Source organism: Bos javanicus, chromosome 10 (assembly GCF_032452875.1).
Source record: "Bos javanicus breed banteng chromosome 10, ARS-OSU_banteng_1.0, whole genome shotgun sequence".
NCBI classification, from domain to species: Eukaryota; Metazoa; Chordata; class Mammalia; order Artiodactyla; family Bovidae; genus Bos; species Bos javanicus.
Window position 1 is genome coordinate 44640765 of NC_083877.1, and position 24948 is coordinate 44665712.

Below are 24948 nucleotides of genomic sequence, written 5' to 3' on the forward strand. Positions count from 1 at the left end.
AGAAATGTCTATTTAGATCTTTGGCCCATTTTTTGATTGGGTCATTTATTTTTCTGGAGTTGAGCTGTAGGAGTTGCTTGTATATTTTTGAGATTAGTTGTTTGTCGGTTGCTTCATATGCTATTATTTTCTCCCATTCTGAAGGCTGTCTTTTCACCTTGCTAATAGTTTCCTTTGATGTGCAGAAGCTTTTAAGTTTAATTAGGTCCCATTTGTTTATTTTTGCTTTTATTTCCAATATTCTGGGAGGTGGGTCATAGAGGATCCTGCTGTGATGTATGTCAGAGAGTGTTTTGCCTATGTTCTCCTCTAGGAGTTTTATAGTTTCTGGTCTTATGTTGAGATCTTTAATCCATTTTGAGTTTATTTTTGTGTATGGTGTTAGAAAGTGTTCTAATTTCATTCTTTTACAAGTGGTTGACCAGATTTCCCAGCACCACTTGTTAAAGAGATTGTCTTTAATCCACTGTATATTCTTGCCTCCTTTGTCAAAGATAAGGTGTCCATATGTGCGTGGATTTATCTCTGGGCTTTCTATTTTGTTCCATTGATCTATATTTCTGTCTTTGTGCCAGTACCATACTGTCTTGATAACTGTGGCTTTGTAGTAGAGCCTGAAGTCAGGTAGGTTGATTCCTCCAGTTCCATTTTTCTTTCTCAAGATCACTTTGGCTATTCGAGGTTTTTTGTATTTCCATACAAATTGTGAAATTATTTGTTCTAGCTCTGTGAAGAATACTGTTGGTAGCTTGATAGGGATTGCATTGAATCTATAAATTGCTTTGGGTAGTATACTCATTTTCACTATATTGATTCTTCCAATCCATGAACATGGTATATTTCTCCATCTATTAGTGTCCTCTTTGATTTCTTTCACCAGTGTTTTATAGTTTTCTATATATAGGTCTTTAGTTTCTTTAGGTAGATATATTCCTAAGTATTTTATTCTTTTCATTGCAATGGTGAATGGAATTGTTTCCTTAATTTCTCTTTCTGTTTTCTCATTATTAGTGTATAGGAACGCAAGGGATTTCTGTGTGTTGATTTTATATCCTGCAACTTTACTATAATCATTGATTAGTTCTAGTAATTTTCTGGTGGAGTCTTTAGGGTTTTCTATGTAGAGGATCATGTCATCTGCAAATAGTGAGAGTTTTACTTCTTCTTTTCCAATTTGGATTCCTTTTATTTCTTTTTCTGCTCTGATTGCTGTAGCCAAAACTTCCAAAACTATGTTGAATAGTAATGGTGAAAGTGGGCACCCTTGTCTTGTTCCTGACTTTACAGGAAATGCTTTCAATTTTTCACCATTGAGGATAATGTTTGCTGTGGGTTTGTCATATATAGCTTTTATTATGTTGAGGTATGTTCCTTCTATTCCTGCTTTCTGGAGAGTTTTTATCATAAATGGGTGTTGAATTTTGTCAAAGGCTTTCTCTGCATCTATTGAGATAATCATATGGTTTTTGTTTCTCAATTTGTTAATGTGGTGTATTACATTGATTGATTTGCAGATATTGAAGAATCCTTGCATCCCTGGGATAAAGCCCACTTGGTCATGGTGTATGATCTTTTTAATGTGTTGTTGGATTCTGATTGCTAGAATTTTGTTTAGGATTTTTGCATCTATGTTCATCAGTGATATTGGCCTATAGTTTTCTTTTTTTGTGGCATCTTTGTCAGGTTTTGGTATTAGGGTGATGGTGGCCTCATAGAATGAGTTTGGAAGTTTACCTTCCTCTGCAATTTTCTGGAAGAGTTTGAGCAGGATAGGTGTTAGCTCTTCTCTAAATTTTTGGTAGAATTCAGCCGTGAAGCCGTCTGGACCTGGGCTTTTGTTTGCTGGAAGATTTTTGATTACAGTTTCAATTTCCATACTTGTGATGGGTCTGTTAAGGTTTTCTATTTCTTCCTGGTCGAGTTTTGGAAAGTTGTACTTTTCTAAGAATTTGTCCATTTCTTCCTCGTTGTCCATTTTATTGGCATATAATTGTTGATAATAGTCTCTTATGATCCTTTGTATTTCTATGTTGTCTGTTGTGATCTCTTCACTGTCATTTCTAATTTTATTGATTTGATTTTTCTCCCTTTGTTTCTTGATGAGTCTGGCTAATGGTTTGTCAATTTTATTTATCCTTTCAAAGAACCAGCTTTTGGCTTTGTTGATTTTTGCTATGGTCTCTTTTGTTTCTTTTGCATTTATTTCTGCTCTAATTTTTAAGATTTCTTTCCTTCTACTAACCCTGGGGTTCTTCATTTCTTCCTTTTCTAGTTGCTTTAGGTGTAGAGTTAGGTTATTTATTTGACTTTTTTCTTGTTTCTTGAGGTGTGCCTGTATTGCTATGAACTTTCCCCTTAGGACTGCTTTTACTGTGTCCCACAGGTTTTGGGTTGTTTTCATTTTCATTCGTTTCTATACAAATTTTGATTTCTTTTTTGATTTCTTCTGTGATTTGTTGGTTATTCAGCAGCGTGTTGTTCAGCCTCCATATGTTGGAATTTTTAATAGTTTTTCTCCTGTAATTGAGATCTAATCTTACTGCATTGTGGTCAGAAAAGATGCTTGGAATGATTTCTATTTTTTTGAATTTACCAAGGCTAGCTTTATGGCCCAGGATGTGATCTATCCTGGAGAAGGTTCCATGTGCGCTTGAGAAAAAGGTGAAATTCATTGTTTTGGGATGAAATGTCCTATAGATATCAATTAGGTCTAACTGGTCTATTGTATCGTTTAAAGTTTGTGTTTCCTTGTTAATTTTCTGTTTAGTTGATCTATCCATAGGTGTGAGTGGGGTATTAAAGTCTCCCACTATTATTGTGTTATTGTTAATTTCTCCTTTCATACTTGTTAGCATTTGTCTTACATACTGCGGTGCTCCCGTGTTGGGTGCATATATATTTATAATTGTTATATCTTCTTCTTGGATTGATCCTTTGATCATTATGTAGTGACCTTCTTTGTCTCTGTTGACAGCCTTTGTTTTAAAGTCTATTTTATCTGATATGAGTATTGCTACTCCTGCTTTCTTTTGGTCCCTATTTGCATGGAAAATCTTTTTCCAGCCCTTCACTTTCAGTCTGTATGTGTCCCCTGTTTTGAGGTGGGTCTCCTGTAGACAACATATGTAGGGGTCTTGTTTTTGTATCCATTCAGCCAGTCTTTGTCTTTTGGTTGGGGCATTCAACCCATTTACGTTTAAGGTAATTACTGATAAGTATGATCCCGTTGCCATTTACTTTATTGTTTGGGGTTCGAATTTATACACCATTTTTGTGTTTCCTGTCTAGAGAATATCCTTTAGTATTTGTTGTAGAGCTGGTTTGGTGGTGCAGAATTCTCTCAGCTTTTGCTTGTCTGAAAAGCTTTTGATTTCTCCTTCATACTTGAATGAAATCCTTGCTGGGTACAATAATCTGGGCTGTAGGTTATTTTCTTTCATCATTTTAAGTATGTCTTGCCATTCCCTCCTGGCTTGAAGAGTTTCTATTGAAAGATCAGCTGTTATCCTTATGGGAATTCCCTTGTGTGTTATTTGTTGTTTTTCCCTTGCTGCTTTTAATATTTGTTCTTTGTGTTTGATCTTCGTTAATTTGAGTAATATGTGTCTTGGGGTGTTTCGCCTTGGGTTTATCCTGTTTGGGATTCTCTGGGTTTCTTGGACTTGGGTGATTATTTCCTTCCCCAGTTTAGGGAAGTTTTCAACTATTATCTCCTCAAGTATTTTCTCATGATCTTTCTTTTTGTCTTCTTCTTCTGGAACCCCTATGATTCGAATGTTGTAGCGTTTAATATTGTCCTGGAGGTCTCTGAGATTGTCCTCATTTCTTTTAATTCGTTTTTCTTTTATTCTCTCTGATTCATTTATTTCTACCAATCTATCTTCTAGTTCACTAATCCTATCTTCTGCCTCTGTTATTCTACTATTTGTTGCCTCCAGAGTGTTTTTAATTTCATTTATTGCATTATTCATTGTATATTGACTCTTTTTTATTTCTTCTAGGTCCTTGTTAAACCTTTCTTGCATCTTCTCAATCCTTGTCTCCAAGCTATTTATCTGTGATTCCATTTTAATTTCAAGATTTTGGATCAATTTCACTATCATTATTCGGAATTCTTTATCAGGTAGATTCCCTATCTCTTCCTCTTTTGTTTGGTTTGGTGGGCATTTATCCTGTTCCTTTATCTGCTGGCTATTCCTCTGTCTCTTCATCTTGTTTAAATTGCTGAGTTTGGGGTGTCCTTTCTGTATTCTGGCAGTTTGTGGAGTTCCCTTTATTGTGGCTATTCCTCGCTGTGTGTGGGTTTGTACAGGTGGCTTGTCAAGGTTTCCTGGTTAGGGAAGCTTGTGTCAGTGTTCTGATGGGTGGAACTGTATTTCTTCTCTTTGTTCAGTCGCGCTGTGGGGAGGGAGGGAGGGATGCTGCAAGCAAATAACACTGGCGTGCGCTCGCAGTGCCTCAGCCACACTGGGTCTGCCCCTGCTCACTGCGCGTGTAGCCTCCCTGCCCACACTGCTCGGGCTCTAGGTTGTTCCGCCGGGAACAATCCGAGGCTGGGCCTGGGCTGTATGTACCTCCCAGGTCCAAGCCGCTCAGGTTCAGGCACTCAGGTAGTCCTCAGAGGCGCAGACTCAGTTGGGCCTGAGTGTTGTGCTCTTCCCAGGTCTGAGCAGCTCAAGTAATGAGGTGTTTGGCGAGCGCCAATGCTGCGACTTATCGCCTCCCCGCCACTCGGTTATCTGGGCGCAAAACCGGCGCACCTTCTTAGGCAGATGTTAACTGTCCAGACCCCCAAGAAGTTTTAGTTAGCAAAGAAGCCTGCTTACAGTTTTATAGATAATGTCTCTCTGGGGCTGCGATTGCCCCCTTCCGGCTCTGGCTGCCTGTCACCGGAGGGGGAAGGTCTGCAGCCGGCTATCTCTGTTCAATTCTTTGTTCCGTGCGCGGGCCTGGCGGTCTTAGGTTGGGGCTGGCTTTTCGCGTGGTAGATATCCCACAGTCTGGTTTGTTAGCCCAAATTATTTCGCTCAGATAGTGCTTAGGGTATTCAGGCCAGATTCTTACTCTAAGCGATGCAGCCCGCGCTGCGCCTCCTTGCCCAGCCCCCGCTTGTTAATGGCGCCTGCAGGCGTCTGCGCTGCTTCTCCGCTGGGGGAGTTACCGTAGGATTCGCAATCTTCGAGTTTTAATTGTTTATTTATTTTTTCTTCCTGTTATGTTGCCCTCTGTGCTTCCAAAGCTCGGCACAGACTCGGCAGTGAGAAGGTTTCCTGGTGCTTGGAAACCTCTCTCTTCCCAAGACTCCCCTCCCGGGAGGGAGCTCCGTCCCTCCCTCCTTTGTCTCTCTTTTTTGTCTTTTATATTTTTTCCTACCTCCTTTCGAAGAGTTGGATTGCTTTTCTGGGTGCCTGATGTCCTCTGCCGGCATTCAGAAGTTGTTTTGTGGAATCTACTCGATGTTTAAATGCTCTTTTGATGAGTTTGTGGGGGAGAAAGTGTTCTCCCTGTCCTACTCCTCCGCCATCTTCTGCTCTATTTTTTACCTACACAATGACAAGGAATAAATACCTAGGGAATTTATATGGCTTTTTATGTTGGTAAAGTTAACTGTGCAAGACAAGCATAATTCTAATCAGTGGTCTACTTATAAGAAAAAGGTGCATAAAATTCAAGCCCCCATGAGAAATAAAGTTTACAACTTAAGCGAACAAACACCATTCTCTCTTGCAAATAGAATTTTCTACTGTCTATGTACCATCATGATTATAAATTATGACTGCTGCTGCTGCTGCTAAGTCCCTTCAGTCGTGTCCGACTTTGTGCGACCCCATGGACGGCAGCTCACCAGGCTCCCCCGTCCCTGGGATTCTCCAGGCAAGAACACTGGAGTGGGTTGCCATTTCCTTCTCCAATGCATGAAAGTGAAAGGTGAAAGTGAAGTCGCTCAGTCGTGTCTGACTCTTAGCGACCCCATGGGCTACAGCCTACCAGGCTCCTATTACAACTACTACTGTATTTAAAAGTTAAATATCATGGAGACTCTCTGCCCCTAGTAACTAAATATGTAAGGGGAAGGAGTCAAAATATGTGTAAACTAAAAAGATAAACTTAAAGAGAACTTTGCCTCTCTGACTCAAAAATTGTGTCCATTGTATTCTTGATACACTCAGAATAAAGAATCCCTTAATTATCAATATTTCATTAATCTGAAACAAATAACTCTGAATCTGAAATACTTTGTTTCAACCAAGTTCTTCTTTCTCCATGTTTCTTACTACATACATTTACATCTTGTAACCTATTATTTTCTTTTAATTTTATGCATAGCTAGATTAAAGCATTTTCAAGTTAATATATTTTCACAAACCAGTCTTTTCCCCAGAAAGACTTTCAATCTCCTGCCTGGTGAGGGTGGGGATATGGGAAGAGGAGATAAGAGGTAATAATCTGACTACCAACGTTTGTGGCGCTAAAAAGAGAAAGATAATAGGAAGAGATCACGCCATTCAGTGCACAACCTTTCCCTTAATCTTCCTGATTTCAGAAAGTACCTCATTCTCACTTGCTTTTATAATTGAGTCAGTGTCATTCTAATAGAGATTGGGAAGACAGCAAAAGACTGTTCAGTTTAACATATTTAATTGGTAACCCTAATAGATATCTTTGAAAATATGATATACCTTATTAATTATTTTTAGAAATAAAAAAACAGATATCTTGCTTTACTGTTTATGCTGTCAAGAAAACTGAAGTGCCCCAATTATAGAGTACTGAACTTACTTCCCATGACAGAGACTGTTAGTTCTGACTCAGCATCTATTCTCCTTTTTTTCTTAAAAACTCTAAATTTTTTGTTTTATTGAGATATAATTGACATCTAACACTGACTAAGTTTATGGTATACAGCATCATAAGTTGATATCCATATATTGTGAAATGATTACCACAATAAGTCTAGTTAACATCCATCATCTCATATAGTTACAATCCTTTTCCTTATGATGAGAGTTTTTAGGATCTATTCAACAGTATGTGATACAAGAACTCAAAATTCTCCAAGCTGGGTTCAATAGTATGTGAACTGAGAACTTCCAGACATTCAAGCCGGATTTAGAAAAGGCAGAGGAACCAGAGATCAAATTGCCAACATTTGTTGGATCATAGAAAAAGCAAGAGAATTCCAGAAAAAACATCTACTTCAGCTTCACTGACTACACTAAAGCCTTTGACTGTGTGGATCACAACAAACAATGAAAAATTCTTCAAGAGATGGGAATACCAGACCACCTTACCTGCCTCCTGAGAAGTCTGTATGCAGGTCAAGAAGCAATATTTAGAACTGGACATGGAACAAAGGGCTGGCTCCAAATTGGGAAAGGAGTACGTCAAGGCTGTATATTGTCAACCTGCTTATATAACTTATATGCAGAGTTCGGTTCATTTCAGTTGCTCAGTTGTGTCCAACTCTTTGCAACCCCATGGACTGCAGCACACCAGGCTTCCTGTCCATCACCAACTCCTGGAGTTTACTCAAACTCATGTGCATTGAGTCGATGATGCCATCCAGCCATCTCATCCTCTGTCGTCCCCTTCTCCTCCTGCCCCCAATCCCTCCCAGCATCAGAGTCTTTTCCAATGAGTCAATTCTTCGCATGAGGTGGCCAAAGTATTGGAGTACATCATGAGAAATGCCAGACTGGATAAAGCACAAGCTGGAATCAAGATCACCGGGAGAAATATCAATAACCTCAGATATGCAGATGATACCACCCTTATGGCAGAAAGCAAAGAAGAACTAAAGAGTCTCTTGATGAAAGTGAAAGAGGAGAGTGAAAAAGCTGGCTTAAAACTCAACATTCAGAAAACTAAGATCATGGCATCTGGTCCCATCACTTCATGGCAAATAGATGGGGAAACAATGGAAACAGTGACAGACTTTATTTTGGGGAGGCTCCAAAATCACTGCAGATGGTGACTGCAGTCATGAAATTAAAAGATGCTTGCTCCTTGAAAGAAAAGCTATGACCAACATAGACAGCATGTTAAAAAGCAGAGACATTACTTTATCAACAAGGTCCATCTAGTCAAAGCTATGGCTTTTCCAGTAGTCATGTATGGATGTAAGAGTTGGACCATAAAGAAAGCTGAGTGCTGAAGAATTGATGCTTCTGAACTGTGGTGTTGGAGAAGTCTCTTGAGAGTCCCTTGGACTGCAAGGAGTCCATCCTAAAGGAAATCATTTGTGAATATTCATTGGAAGGACTAATGCTGAAGCTGAAACTCCAATACTTTGGCCACCTAATGCGAAGAACTGACTCATTTGAAAAGACTCCGATGCTGGGAAAGATTGAAGGAAGGAGGAGAAGGGGATGACAGAGGATGAGATGGTTGAATGGCATCACCGACTCGATGGACATGAGTTTAAGCAAGCTCTGGGAGTTGGTGATGGACAGGGAAGCCTGGCATGCTGCAGTCCAAGGGGTCACAAAGAGTCAGACATGACTGAGCAACTGAATTGAACTGATTCAATTAGCAACTGTCAAATACACCATACAGCAAGGATAATTATAAGTCATCATATTGTAATTACATTCCCAGTACTTATTTATTTTATAGCTGGAAGTTTGTACAAGCACTCTAATTTTAATTGGGTGCTCACCATAAAGCTAAAAAATGGCATTTCCCTATTTCCTTTATAGTACATTCATTCAACCATGTGAATAAGTTCCGTCCAATGAAAATTAAACAGAAGTGATATATGGAATTTCTGGAATGCCTCCTTAAAATGAATAAAGCTTAAAAGACTAGACAAATCAAAATTGAAAATCAAAATCAAATCAAAACTACAATGAGGTATCATCTCACACCAGTCGGAACAGCCATCATTAAAAACTCTACAAATAACAAATGCTGGAGAGGATGTGGAAAAGAGGGATCTCTCGTACACTACTGGTGGGAATGTAAGTTGGTGCATCACTATGAAAAACAGTATAGAGGTTCCTCAGAAAACTAACAATAGAATTACCATATGACCCAGCAATCCCACTCCTGAGCATATATCCAGACAAAATTCTAATTGAAAAAGATACATGCACTCCTAAGTTCATACCAGCATTATTGATAACAGCCAAGACATGGAAACCACCTAAATGTCCATCAACAGATGAATGGATCAAGAAGACATGGTACATACATACTACGGAATACTACTCAGTCATAAAAAATAATGAAATAATCCCATTTGCAGCAATACAGATGCAATCAGAGAGTATCATACTAAGTGAGATAAGCCAGAAAGAAAAAGACAAATACCATAAGATAACACTAAAATAGGACACAAACGAACCTATCTACAAACAGAAGCAGACTCACAGACATAGAGAACAGACTTGCAGTTGCCAAGGGGGAGGGGAATGGGGGAAGGATGGAGTCAGAGGTTGCAGTTACCAGCCGCAAGCTAATATATATAGGATGGATAAACAACAAGGTCCTGCTGCATAGCAGAGAACTATAGTCAATATCTTATGATAAACCATAATAGAAAAAAATATAAAAAGTAATAACTATATATAACTCAGTTATATGTATAATACATAACATATAAATATATATAACTTTTATATGAAAGAATATAAAAAAGAACATATATACATACATATATGTATGTATAACTGAATCACTTTGCAGTACAGCAGAAATTAATACATTATAAATCAAGTATGCTTCAATTTAAAAAAAATAAAGAAAGCTTACCCTTCTTCTTTCCTTCCTTCATCAGATGAGATGTTAGACCACCTGAAGACAAAAGCCACATCCTAGGATTAGTAGACCAAATGACTCAAAGAATGCTAGGTCCAAGGCATCTTCTTAAGTAAAGGATGTAGTTGAGAGAGTTCTCTGACTTACTTGGGTCCTGACTAAAAATCTTCATTAATTTCTAAAACCCTTGCCTTATCTTTTCCAACAGTCCATACTTATTTTTCAGGCTGCCTCTTACAGAGATCTAATTCCCCTTCTCAGTTCTAGTTTGTTCTTTTGTCCTGGACAGTTCTCTAAAGATCTGCCTTTCTGCAGGCAACTTAATCTAGTAATGTTAGATCCCAAGCACAACTCAGTCATACTGTGCTCAGGTCAGATGGGTTAGACCCACAAGTGCTGCCATTCAAACATCTACTCCAAACCCATCAACCCATGAGCTGTACCTACTGGCTTCTTCTTTATTCAGTATACACTAGACTGTGCCTTGCAATGACTCAAGATTCTTCTCCAAGAATATAGGAAACCCTTTTAGCTATCCACCAACAGCTGTTTCCTCTTCAGCTATCCACCAACAGCTATTCCCTCTTCATTCTTGATAACGCAATCTCAACTTTCTTTATGAGGTACATTGGTTTCCTATTGCTACTGTAAAAAATTACCACAAATTTTGTGGCTTAAAACAACAAGAATTTATTTTTCTATGATTTGGAGGTCAGAGCTCTAAATGGGTCAACAATCCTCTGGAGACTCCAGGGCAGAATCCATTTCCTCATCTTCTATAACTTCTAGAAGTTGCCAGCATTCCTTGATTTGTGGATCCACAGCACTGCAATTTCTTTTTCAATCATCTCCTTCTCTGACTTCAGCCCTCCTGCGTCTACTTCAGAAGGACCTCTGTGGTTATACTGGGCCCCCTAGATAAACTAGGCTACTCTCCCCATATCAAGATCTTTAACTTAATCTCCTATGCAAAGCCCCTTTTCCATGTAAGGTAACGTATTTAAAGGTTCCAGGGTCTAGGACATAAACATCTTTGGAGGCCCTTTATCCTGCCTATCAAGGAGGCAATAAACCCAGTCCCTGAGGATGAATTGTAATTTGTTTAAACTAGTCATAACAATCCTATCTGTATCCCTTTGACAGTTATGAGTCGGTAAGGGGAGGATGCTGTAAGGCTGATGAGTTGTAGGAAGAAGCCTGGGTATCTCGACAAGATTTTCTTTCCAATAGGAAAGATGCAAAAGGAGAGAGTCCCGCTTTTCTGGTCACCTTTTTCTTATCTTTTGGATGTTATTATATGTGGACATGATGTGCTAAGTCACTTCAGTTGTATCCGACTCTTTGCAACCCCATGGATCATAGCCCACCAGGCTCCTCTGTCCATGGGATTCTCCAGGCAAGAATACTGGAGTGGGTTGCCACTTCCTCCTCTAGGGATCTTCCCAACCCAGGGATCGAACCCGTGTATCTTAAGTCTCCTGCATTGGCAGGAGGGTTCTTCACCACTAGCGCCACCTGGGAAGCCAAAGCTACTGCAAATGCCTTGTGACATTTTAAAGGCCAAAACAACTGTAGAGATGCCGACGTAACAGCATCTAACCCTGGGATCACTTACCCTTAGATTTCCTAGTAAATGAAACACTTAAACGTTTTTAGGTTCATCTACTATTAGTAGGGTATTTTATTTGCTGCTGAAGTAATTCTAACTAATACATAACTCTAAACGGACCTGAATTGCTTATCACTTGGACTCTGTTACTGGCCTGTAAGAATACTGACTCTTAGAAAATAGCTTCCAGCCATACAGGAAAAAAAAAAAATCAGCATAAACAAAGATAGGCATATTGGTGATTTTAATATCAGAGGAATTATATTTGAGCTTCCAGGCTCATGTGATAACAAGCTATTCTCTTTTTATCTTGTTTCATATTCTTCCTACCCTAAAGTGCACACAGATGGTTTCTATGTCTGGTCTCAGTTACTAGACAGTATATTAAACAAGATAAGGCCTGTAAAGTACCTCTATATAGTAGAGCTATATATAGTAACTATTTAATGATTTATAGCTGTTACTATGGTGTATCCTCTGTGCCTGATGGCTAGCACTTTATTTTGGCAGATTACATCGTATGATTCCTAACAGTGTCACCAAGTCCCATCTTGAGACAAACTAGACTGAGAAGATGCCTTCTCCATACCCTGATCCTCTCTTAGAGGATTAAAAATCACACTCAATAAAGAAGTTACTCTCTAAGAAAAGTCTGGGGAACCTTCATTTACTTTTCAAATAGGGACTCATAAATTAATTATAGATATTTTGATTTTAAAATGGGTGCTTTTGAATTGAAAGAGACAGGTGTACCCCAATGTTCATCGCAGCACTGTTTACAATAGCTAGGACATGGAAGCAACCTAGATGTCCATTGGCAGATGAATAGATAAGAAAGCTATGGTACGTATACACAATGGAATATTACTCAGCTATTAGAAAGAATGCATTTGAATCAGTTCTAATGAGGTGGATGAAACTGGAGACTATTATACAGAGTAAGGTAAGTCAGAAAGAAAAACACCAATGCAGTATATAAACACATATATATGGAATTTAGAAAGATGATAACAATAACCCTATATGCGAGACAGCAAAAGAGACACAGATGTAAAGAACAGACCTTTGGACTCTGTGGGAGAAGGCGAAGGTGAGATGATTTGAAAGATAGCATTGAAACATGTATATTTCCATATGTGAAACAGATTGCCAATCCAGGTTTTATGCATGACACAGGGCACTCAGGGCTGGTGCACTGGGATGACCCTGAGGAATGGGATGGGGAGTAAGGTGGGAGGGGGGTTCAGGATGAGGGACACATGTACACCCATGGCTGATTCATATCAATGTAAGGCAAAAACCACTGCAATATTGTAAAGCATTTAGCCACCAATTAAAATAAATAAATTTACAAAAAAAATGGGTGCTTTTTATAATGTTAGAACCAAGTACCTCCCTCTAATTTTGATCCTCAAACAGATCTGGGTGAATACCTGTTCATACCTTCATCCAAACTCTCCCTAGACTCAGATGTAACAAGAGGACTCCTAAGAAGCTGTTATCTGATGATCTAATGCACTTCTAAAAATAGCTGTTGAGAGAGGTTTTCTAATTGTTCATACCTACAGACTATTGCAGAGAAGGCAATGGCAACCCACTCCAGTACTCTTGCCTGGAAAATCCCATGGACAGAAGAGCCTGGTAGGCTGTAGCCCATGGGGTCGCTAAGAGTTGGACACGACTGAGCGACTTCACTTTCACTTTTCATGAAATGGAGAAGGAAATGGCAACCCACTCCAGTGTTCTTGCCTGGAGAATCCCAGGGAAGATGGAGCCTAGTGGGCTGCCATCTATGGGGTCACACAGAGTCGGACACGACTGAAGCGACTTAGCAGCAGCAGTAGCAGCAACAGACTATTAACAGAATGAAACCAGTCCTCCCTGTCTCTCCTTAGGCAAACACAGGTCTTTTCCTGATAATTTCAGGTTGAATAAGAACTGTTAAGACTTCATCATCCCATAATAAAATTTGGCAAGGACACATATTTTTTAAAAAGGGGGCAGGGGAGGGGCGGCAGAAAAAAATGCTGCTTTATACCATGCACAGAAGTCTAACTCGGTTCTCCTCTTATAGAACATTTGGTTATTGTTCTATGAGCAGTGGCCAAGAAAAGGGCTACCAGCCCATTTTAGAGAGCAACATGCTGCCAGCTGTGCTGAAATACTAACATATCCCCTACTGTGCGCTCTGACTCATGACTACAAATAAGATTTTTTCAGTGAATTTCTTAAAACTTAGAGGAACAAGAATGCTACACTAGAGTAATAGTTCAGAGAAAGTGAACTCTGGGACCTAAAGTCTTATTTTGAGGCAGATAGAATTTTATACTGTTTCAAGCTAATTTGTTCAAAAGTTCTCTCATTGATGCTTCACTCCTTTGCACTACACATTCCCTTACCCTCTTAAAAAGAAGGACTCTACCTAACTTTATACATATATTCTATATCTTTCATTTTCTAAAAATTGCCACGGGGAAAATGGACATTGTAGCTCACTTAACCATTATGTCGCACACATATGAAAAAAAATCATCTGACTTAATTTTTCTGTTGAATTGATCTGCTTAAGGTACCATGTGCAATACCCTTTACTCAACTCACCCAAGAGAACTGAAATTCAATCCACACTGTATTTGGCATTTTAAATCCGAGGCCCTTAGAAACCTCTCCACATCCACAGGGAAAAGCAAGAGTCAGAAAAGCTATGTAAACAGACTCATTCAGCCAAGGCCAGAGAAAGAATCGTTCTACATCCATCTCTGAGAGTGCAGGTCCCCAAGGATTGATCAAGACGGTGTTTCCCTTCTCCTCAGGCAGCTTCCAAAAGGACTTCTTTCATTCCTTTAAAGTTTTGTCAGTTCAGAGAATTTAACTCTCCCAAGGTTCCAGGGACATCAATTGAGTTCACGAACGAAAAACTTGGGTTCGTTCAGACCTATTTTTTCTGAGAAACTGTGGGGTTAAGCATTTCACTTGCTCCCCTTTACGTCGCCCCCAGGAAGTTAGGACGGGCCACGTGACTTGCTTTGACCAGTGAAATGCAAACAGATCAGTTACGTCACTTCCGGGACAAAGCATGTAATTGCAAGTATTCGTACCACAGTCTGCTCTTCTCTGCCTCCATCATCGGTGTGGCACATGTTGAGAGGAAGCCTGTTTCAGCGCTAGCCTGTGACCTCTAAGTGACTGTGACAAGCAGAGCCCTCCTATCAAGCCATGGCAGACACACAGGGTAATAGAGAAATAAACCATTGTTCTTTTAAATCACTGATTTTTTTTTTAACTCCATTACAAGCTCATTCATTCTAATAGAGGAAATTAGGGACCACTGTGTGTGAAAAAAGGCAAAATGAGGGCTTTTGTAAATGAGGGACTAAAGAGAGAAGTGGCAGGCTGAAGAGGAGGCTGTGGAGAGGTTAAAGAGTAAGTGGTCTGTCCCTACCAGTGCCACATAGGCAGTTAGTGTCCAAAGAGTGCTGGGGCCAAAGCAGGACACTTGTATGAGAACCAGTCTTGTGCCCAAGAAATGAGTAGAATCGGAGAACTGACCTACTCCAAGGAAGCTTCCCAAAATTGTCACTAATAGCTCTGAATGCTCTGAAACAGTCATAGAAAGTTGAATTCACAGTCTGCATTAGTCCAAGTCTCAAAGAAGCACACAGTAAATTGAGATTAAGGGAGGCAAGAAGTTTGTTTTACGGGATTAAAACCGGCAACACCAGTGGAGAATAATGAGGGGGTGGGTGGGGAAGAAGAGGCAGGGAGGACAAGCAAACTACAATAAGTTCATACTTCTTCAAAGGAGAGAGAGAGAAGGGAGGGAGGTATGAAACCCTGTGCACTTCCAGGAAAGTTGTAGCAAACTGATGGAGACTCCTCAGGCAAAATCGCCCTTCAAAGGAGCTGTGTTTCCATGTCTTAAAACCCCTGCCACATGTAGCTTTGGCATGTTCCAGTTCCTGGAAAATAGGGCCTGATGCTGTGACGACTAGCAAGGGCTAAACCCTGCTTCCAAGGAGGAGGTCCGAGTGGAGAATTTTCCCAACCCCCACATAGCTGCAACATCATATTTTATCTTACACTGTTGGTGGGAATGCAAACTAGTACAGCCACTATGGAGAACAGTGTGGAGATTCCTTAAAAAACTGGAAATAGAACTGCCTTATGATCCAGCAATCCCACTGCTGGGCATACACACTGAGGAAACCAGAAGGGAAAGAGACACGTGTACCCCAATGTTCATCGCAGCACTGTTTATAATAGCCAGGACATGGAAGCAATCTAGATGTCCATCAGCAGATGAATGGATAAGAAAGCTGTGGTACATATACACAATGGAGTATTACTCAGCCATTAAAAAGAATACATTTGAATCAGTTCTAATGAGGTGGATGAAACTGGAGCCTATTATACAGAGTGAAGTAAGCCAGAAGGAAAAACACCAATACAGTATACTAACGCATATATATGGAATTTAGAAAGATGGTAACGATAACCCTGTATACGAGACAGCAAAAGAGACACTGATGTATAGAACAGTCTTATGGACTCTGTGGGAGAGGGAGAGGGTGGGAAGATTTGGGAGAATGGCATTGAAACATGTGAAATGTCATGTATGAAACGAGATGCCAGTCCAGGTTCAATGCACGATGCTGGATGCTTGGGGCTGGTGCACTGGGACGACCCAGAGGGATGGTATGGGGAGGGAAGAGGGAGGAGGGTTCAGGATGGGGAACACATGAGAAATAAAGGAATAAAAATCTAAAAACATTAAAAAAAAAAAAAAGTCTAACAGGGAATAAGGCCAATGATTCTACATAACACGTAGAACATTATTTCTTGGTGATAATAGTACTGCCTTATATTTGTTTCAAGGTGTACATCTTGCTAAGTGCTTTTACATATCCCCTCCCATTTTAAACAGTCCAGGTAACATTATTCCCATTATAAGAATGGGAAGCTTGAAGCTTTCTAGGACTCTGACTATGCAGAGGGGAGCTGAGCCTGGCATTCAACCATGTATTCTTAGTCCAAGCTAAGCCCACGGTATAATGAAGGCACCTGCTGAAAGTCAGTGCCCTGAAAATGTTTGCACTGTCCTTAAGCAAGAATTAATTTTAGGTCACTTGCTTAAAAGCTGCTTTAGAAAGAAAATTCACTTGAAGAAGGCTCTGTGTTTATTCTTTATCTAGAGGCAGCATTTGGGAGAAGGCAATGGCACCCCACTCCAGTACTCTTGCCTGGAAAATCCCATGGACGGAGGAGCCTGGTGGGCTGCAGTCCATGGGGTCGCTAAGACACGACTGAGCGACTTCACTTTTGCTTTTCACTTTCATGCATTGGAGAAGGAAATGGCAACCCACTCCAGTGTTCTTGCCTGGAGAATCCCAGGGACGGGGGAGCCTGGTGGGCTGCTGTCTATGGGGTCGCACAGAGTCGAACACAACTGAAGCGACTTAGCAGCAGCAGCAGCAGCAGCAGCAGAGGCAGCATTCACAGGGCAAGAACAGATTTGTCTCTAGCAGAGAAACCCAAGGATGGCTCACAAGATGTCCTTCAGGGGGTGACCAGAGGCTGGAGTCTCTAATGGTCAGAGTAGCCCGTGTAGCTTCAGAATGGAAGGAGAAGTTATCCAGCTGAGATAGCTCACTGTAAGTGCAGAGGAGATGATCCAGTTTGGAAATGCAGATACTGCGGAGAAAACCCTTGTAACACATAGAAACTCCCTCAACTGGACAACAGGCCTGTTTATGTGGAATGAGACTAGTATATACTTTCCTTTAACATTAACAGAGCTATTTTCTTCTCAAAAAGAAAGAACCAAAAATAGTAAAGCAGGAATTACCCAGAGAGAAGGAAAAACCCAAATCATAGTTCTACTCTCTGAATTGGCACAGCTCAGTAAGGAGGGAGAAGTTGACTTCCTGCCAAGTTTCAGTGTCCCACCAAAAATTAAAGACACCAGATAAAGGCAACCCAATCCAGGAGCTATGGCACCTGAAATGAAAATAAACAAGAAAGCTTTAAGTTCTAAGATGAAAGGATTACAATGTCAACTTTAAGATTGCTGATTACATTGAAACCAGTGATATTTTCATTGGGTGTCAAAAACACCTAGGAACAAAAACCTTTTAAAGTATGAAATTATCTCCCAGGGGAATATGATGTGAACCACTTCCATTTCTACAGTGCACTTGTCCATGCAACTTCCTTCCAGAGTAGGATGGAAACAAATGCCCATTAGACCTCTTTGGGTTTGCTTCCAGCAGAGGAAAATGTACTGGGTGAAATGGCACCCCAGTAAACCACACTGAACCTGGCTTTTATTTCACATTTAAGAATCATTTACTCAGAAGTGGAAAGTTGCTTTCCTTTCTTAGCCCAAGCAACTGCCTTGGGCAGCCAAAAAGGAAATAACAGAGTGGTGTGCTAAAAGGGTCTCTAAGTTCTGGTCCCGATGTTGTCACTAACTGGGTCTTATTGGACAAGTCACGTAATCACCCCACAACCTGTTTCCTTATTTATAAAAGGATACAGTTAATAGTTCAAAGCCTTTTTTCTCCTCCAGTTGACCTAGGAAGCTTTGAAAGAACACAGATGTCTAGAACTGAATCAGAATCTCTGGGAGTCTAAGTTTGTAAAGTTCTCCCAGTGGTTCAGATGAGGCCACTCCATAGGCCAGTATTTTAGGGTAGACTAAACAAGATGTTAATCGAAAAAGCAAGAGAGTTCCAGAAAAACATCTATTTCTGCTTTATTGACTATGCCAAAGCCTTTGACTGTGTGGATCACAATAAACTGTGGAAAATTCTGAAAAAGATGGGAATACCAGACCACCCAACCTGCCTCTTGAGAAACCTATATGCAGGTCAGGAAGCAACAGTTAGAACTGGACATGGAACAACAGACTGGTTCCAAATAGAAAAAGGAGTACGTCAAGGCTGTATATTGTCACCCTGCTTATTTAACTTCTATGCAGAGTACATCATGAGAAATGCTGGGCTGGAAGAAGCACAAGCTGGAATCAAGATTGCCAGGAGAAATATCAATAACCTCAGATATGCAGATGACACCACCCTTATGGCAGAAAGTGAAGAGGAACTAAAAAGCCTCTTGATGAAAGTGAAAGTGGAGAGTGAAAAAGTTGGCTTAAAGCTCAACATTCAGAAAACTAAGATCATGGCATCCGGTCCCATCACTTCATGGGAAATAGATGGGGAAACAGTGGAAACAGTGTCAGACTTTATTTTTTGGGGCTCCAAAATCACTGCAGATGGTGACTGCAGCCATGAAATTAAAAGACGCTTACTCCTTGGAAGGAAAGTTATGACCAACCTAGATAGCATATTCAAAAGCAGAGACATTACTTTGCCAACAAAAGTCCATCTAGTCAAGACTATGGTTTTTACAGTGGTCATGTATGGATGTGAGAGTTGGACTGTGAAGAAAGCTGAGTGCCGAAGAATTGATGCTTTTGAACTGTGGTGTTGGAGAAGACTCTTGAGAGTCCCTTGGACTGCAAGGAGATCCAACCAGTCCATTCTGAAGGACATCCGCCCTGGGATTTCTTTGGAAGGAATGATGCTAAAGCTGAAACTCCAGTACTTTGGCCACCTCATGTGAAGCGTTGACTCATTGGAAAAGACTCTGATGCTGGGAGAGATTGGGGGCAGGAGGAGAAGGGGACGACAGAGGATGAGATGGCTGGATGGCATCACTGACTCAATGGATGTGAGTCTGAGTGAACTCCAGGAGTTGGTGATGGACAGGGAGGCCTGGCGTGGTGCGATTCATGGGGTCGCAAAGAGTTGGACACAATTGAGCAACTAAACTGAACTGAAACAAGATGTTCAAGATTCCCTCCAGTTCTAAAATTCTCTGATGAGAAGGTAGTAGAATAGGGGGTCAAGGAGAGGTGTGCTGTGCCACAGAGTAGCAGCACCTGCATCGCTGTGAGCATGTTAGAACTGCAGGCTCTAGGGGGAGGAGCCCAAGATGACCCGAGTAGAAAGACATGGAGTTCGCTTCTCCCCCACAAACACATCAAAACATAGGCTCTTGGCCCCTATCCCAGAAGCTTATTGAATTAGAATCTATATTTTAACCAGATCCCCAGTGATTCATAAATATGTGAATGTTAGACAGCTCTGCTCTATTCTACATAATCAGGAGTGAACCCGCCTACCTATATGCCAGTGGGTCATTTTCCTGCCCAGTCTCTGTGGCCTGGCCAACCAGGAACACAACACAAGAAAAACACACAGCCTCGGGTGGTAACTCTTTCTGGGAGCCATGCTCCTCAAAGAATGTGATTTGGGGACATTGTCGTCTCACTGTAAGTCCCCTTTCAAATTTGTGGGAAATGCCTGTGAAGGCAAAAGTGAGGCCAGATTGGGAGAGAGAGCTAGTTGGGGGGGAGTGGGAGAAGGATATTCTTCCAGCTATCAACCAGGCAAAATTTTATAGATGAAATTTCTAGAGGTGAGGTTGAGAGTGTTGAGAAAGAAATTATAACTTATGTTAGACTGCTAGTCTTTATTAGGGCGGGGGAAGTAAAACCTGTTGCAGCTCACTTTCTCAGATGTTTGCTATTCTTACCCACATTTCTGCTGTTAGGGGAGGGGAAGTCTAATTTACAAAATTCAGATAAGACATGTAAAAAGACAGAAAGCAGGAAGCAGGCGAGGCTAGGCACAGGAGGCTGCAGCGAAGACCCTGGGAGCTGCGGACCCGTGCTATGGAGACAAAGGTGAGGTTGCCCTGAGCAGTTGGAGCCTGGGCCCCACCATGACTTAACAAGATGTCAGCACGAAGCAGGCATTCCGGCTGGTCACACCCACTCCAGCAACTCAAATTCACCACCTCAGACCCCTGCGACCTCATCAAACATGAGGTTCAGCTGCTGCAGGCTCAGTACCATAGTCTGAAACTCAAATGTGACAAGCTGGCTGGCAAGAAGCCAGAGACCCGGCATCATTATGTGATGTACTACGAATATCCTAGGGCCTCCTAGGTGGCTCAGTAGTGAAGAATCCTCCTGCCAATGTAGGAGATGTGGGTTCAGTCCCTGGGTCGGGAAGATCCCCTGGAGAAGGGAATGACTTCCCACTCCATTATTCTTGCCTGGAGAATCCCATGGACAGAGGAGCCTGGTGGGCTACAGCCCATGGGGTCACAAAAGAGTCGAACATGACTGAGGAACTAAGCACAGGAAATATCCTGCAGCTTTAACATCAAGATGCACAAGCAACCTGAAATCTTCAAGGGGCTGAATGGGATAAGTGCCAGGACCCACCCTACCTTTCCCCAGAGCAGTAGCAGCAGTTCTTAGGAAACATCCAGTGGGCTAATAAGCAGGTTACAGTTCCTGAGCTGAACTCCATCATCTGACAGAAACTACAAGCCCTCCAGCTTCCCAGCTGCAGGCTCTCGCCCTGCCCTGATCCCACTGCCTGGGGAAGCTACAGCCCCTTCACTGCTAGGACTTAGCACAGGCACTGGCCTCTTCTTACCTGTCTGTGTTCCCTGGTTCACCTCTCCAAGGAAGACAATAACGGGCAGGATGGTGGTACCCACCAGAAGGATGATGGCAGGTGAGAAGTCAGAGAGTGGCCAGCTGAGATGCAGAGGGGAGGGGACAAAAGGGAGACAGACACGGAGAAAGAGCCAGGTTCATCGTAAGACATGGTATGCTCATTCAGTTCAGTTCAGTCGCTTAGTCGTGTCCAACTCTTTGTGACCCCATGAACCACAGCATGCCAGGCCTCCCTGTCCATCAGCAACTCCCAGAGTCCACCCAAACTCATATCCATTGAGTCGGTGATGCCATCCAACCACCTCATCCTCTGTTGTCCCCTTCTCCTCCTGCCTTCAATCTTCCCCAGCATCAGGGTCTTTTCTAATGAATCAGCTCTTCACATTAGGTGGCCAAAGTATTGGAGTTTCAGCTTCAACATCAGTCCTTCCAATGAACACCCAGAACTGATCTTTAGGATGGACTGGTTTGATCTCCTTGGAGTCCAAGGGACTCTCAAGAGTCTTCTCCAACACCACAGTTCAAAAGCATCAATTCTTCGGCACTCAGCTTACTTTATAGTCCAACTCTCACATCCATACCTGACTACTGGAAAAACCATAGCCTTGACTAGACAGACTTTTGTTGACAAAGTAATCTCTGCTTTTTAATATGCTATCTGCTACTGCTGCTGCTAAGTCGCTTCAGTCGTGTCCGACTCTGTTCGATCCCATAGACGGCAGCCCACCAGGCTCCCCCATCCCTGGGATTCTCCAGGCAAGAACACTGGAGTAGGTTGCCATTTCCTTCTCCAATGCATGAAAGTGAAAAGTGAAAAGTGAAAGTGAAGTCACTCAGTCGTGTCCGACTCTTAGTGACCCCATGGACTGCAGCCTACCAGGCTCCTCCATCCATGGGATTTTCCAGGCAAGAGTACTGGAGTGGGGTGCCATTGCCTTCTCCGAATATGCTATCTAGGTTGGTCATAACTTTCCTTCCAAGGAGTAAGCGTCTTTTAATTTCATGGCTGCAATCACCATCTGCAGTGATTTTGGAGCCCCCAAAAATAAAGTCTGCCACTGTTTCCACTGTTTCCCCATCTATTTGCCATGAAGTGATGGGACTGGATGCCATGATCTTAGTTTTCTAAATGTTGAGCTTTAAACCAACTTTTTCACTCTCCTCTTTCACTTTCATCAAGAGGCTCTTTAGTTCTTCTTCACTTTCTGCCATAAGGGTGGTGTCTTCTGTATATCTGAGGTTATTGATACTTCTCCCAGCAATCTTGACCACAGCTTGTGCTTCCTCCAGCGCAATGTTTATCATGAGGTACTCTGCATATAAGTTAAGTAAACAGGGTGACAATATACAGCCTTGAAGTAATCCTTTTCCTATTTGGAACCAGTCTGTTGTTCCATGCTCAGGACTGGCTAAACTCTGCTAGTATTTATGGTAGTACCTATTGCAGCCCTCGCCCTGCCAATGTGCCACCCCCGACTTTGCTCCTACCCTTGACTCCTGGCCTCTCTCTTCTCCCCGTGCAGCCTAAAAGGGTGAATACCTCCTCAGGCCACAGATAAGGCAAGCTGCAATCTAGAAGTGCAAATGGGAGGGCAGGTTAGAAGGGAGCAAAACGTCTAACAGGTCAACACCCGCTGCAATTCCTGGACTCACACACGTGTAATTGACATCCTCCTGGAGCCCCTCCTGGAACACCTCACCTCCTACCCTGGCACTGCATGCAACCACAGTGTTAGCTGACCCTGCTGTACTGGAGTCCCCATGACTCTCCCGCCTCCACACTCATCTTCCACTACTTCCCGATGCCCACGTCCACCTGGTTCTCTCCCCTCACCCAAGAAAGAAAGAGGGATTGGGGACAACATGTTTAGATCATGGAGCAGAGTGGGGCAGGTGATGACCCAGAATTTCCTTTCTCCCCTTCCCAAATAAAGTTGTTGTTGTTCAGCTGCTAAGTCATGTTTTTGTAACCCTATGGACTGTAGCCCACCAGGCTCCTCTGTCCGTGGGATTCTCCAGGCGAGAACACTGGAGTGGGTCAGTATGCCCTCCTCCAGGGGATCTTCTTGACCCAGGGATCAAACCCGAGTCTCTTGATTCTCCTGCAGTTGGCAGGCAGATTCTTTACCACTGCGCCACCTAGGAATAAAGATGAAGGTACTTTAAATAAATAAATGCAATAAAAATAAAAACCAGGAAAAAAATTTTCTTAATCTTCCCGGACCAAAAAAAAGTCTTCCCAGGCAGAAGAAAATCTTGCTATGTTTACTTCAAGAAAAAGAAGCTCCCAGTTTTATTCTTTTACAGCACACTACTGAAATAAAATTCTTAAAGAAACCCTAAGGCCCTTGGGTGTTGTACGGGTGAGTGTTCATTACAAGAAACAGATGATGGTCTTCCTGCAACTATTCCTTCTGCTACTTTGGAAATGTGCCACACTTACTTTCTCTTCCACACTAAAACTGAACTTTATATGAGAAATGTTTTTGTAGTTATTGTGCATAGAAATTATCACTGGAACAATGTCTATAACTTGCCCAGTTTTACAAAAGAAGGAAATACCTGGCTAAGAAGGGTAACACTTTTCAAAATAAATTAAATCAAAATTTGGCAGCCTTGCAAATAGGCTTCCAGGTTGCCTGGCCCTAGAACTGAGGACAAGAAAAAAGTTCTCTGCAGGTCCACACAGCAACCTCTACCCTCCAAATCCACCACACATATCCAAGAACACCTCCACTTACTTTCTTGATTCCCAAGGATAAGTGAGCCAATTCAAAACACTAACATAAATTTCTCAGGTCATTATATTTGGAGATTAAACAGATGGGAAAGTTTGGGAGGGAATCTGGTAGAAAGGAGGTTGGAGAGGAGAGGACAAAATAATGGACATGAGAACATTAGGATGGCATTCTGCAGCAGACACCGTGAATGCAGGGGTCAGCTGTGCACAACAGAAAGGCACCATGATTGTTTAGAGACCTGAGGGTCAAAGAACAGGGTTCATGCGCAGCAGGAGAACAGAAAGGTCAGAGAGTATCAAGTCCACAAGGCCCTCTGCCTCAGTCTTTTGATGGCTGGCCCAAGCCCCTCCCCTGTGTGTACATGGCAGATTGCTGACCCTATTCTAGGCCCCTTTTTCTAAGTGACAGTGAGCAGTGTAAGAAATGAAGATGAGAAGAAAGACTCTTACACAGGCCTTGATTTCCATGGGATCCAGGCCTCAACCTTGGCTGCATTTTCTTTTCTCATTTCAAGGTTTATTTTTTTTTAATAAAGGAAAGTCTAAGTTCTATACATGTGTGTTACACATATGTACATGTTTAAACATGAGCATTTACATCGCAATGTCTTGTGGATACCATGCCTCTTCCTACCATCTCTCTCACATATACCCATCTCTCACAAACAGAATAACCAATAAAAGATTTTTCAGTCTTTGACTTAATATTTCCTGAGTCAAGAATCTCTCTACCCATTGAAGCTGCCCACTTCACTACTTGACAGCATTTTGAAAAGACAAGTGTTCCCCTTATATTGAATGAATATATGTTTCCATGAAGCACTGCCTTTTTGACCCTCATTCTTTCTTCTGGCTCCAAAGAATCTAATTTTCATTCTATGACACAACCCTTTGGATATCTGAAGAAGGCGATCAACTCCTCTTAGGACTACCTGTCACTGTTCAGTGCATTAAGCTATCCTTTGTCCACATGCCCATGAACTGATTAAATTGTATAAAATTTCTTAGAAAAGCCTGGGCAGGCATTCTCCTGATAAATCCAACATGATAATGCTTGCTTACAACTCCTCGCCTTCCCTTATGCTAACTTCCTTGATTAATTGTCATAACATGTCTTAGCTTGAACTGCTAAAACAGAAGTGTTATAGACCAGGTGGCTTAAACAATAAGGAGATACTAAAATCAAATGGATACAGAAAGTCCTCTTCCAAGTTGCAGACTGCCATCTTCTCACTGTATCTTCACAGGGCAAAAAGAGAGAGAGAGCTCTCTGGGGTCTCTCACGGGTCCCATGAATGAGGCCTA

At 41.7% G+C, this 24948-nt stretch overlaps 1 long non-coding RNA gene across 2 annotated transcripts in view; it reads right to left on the reverse strand.

Annotated features, from left to right (window-relative positions):
• Positions 1–24948, reverse strand: part of LOC133256160 (uncharacterized) — a 183008-nt gene that overhangs the window by 121775 nt on the left and 36285 nt on the right. For both annotated transcript variants that reach the window (XR_009739112.1, XR_009739113.1), the window contains one exon: positions 9754–9795. This is a non-coding gene — a long non-coding RNA (uncharacterized LOC133256160). The remainder of the gene's footprint in view (positions 1–9753; positions 9796–24948) is intronic.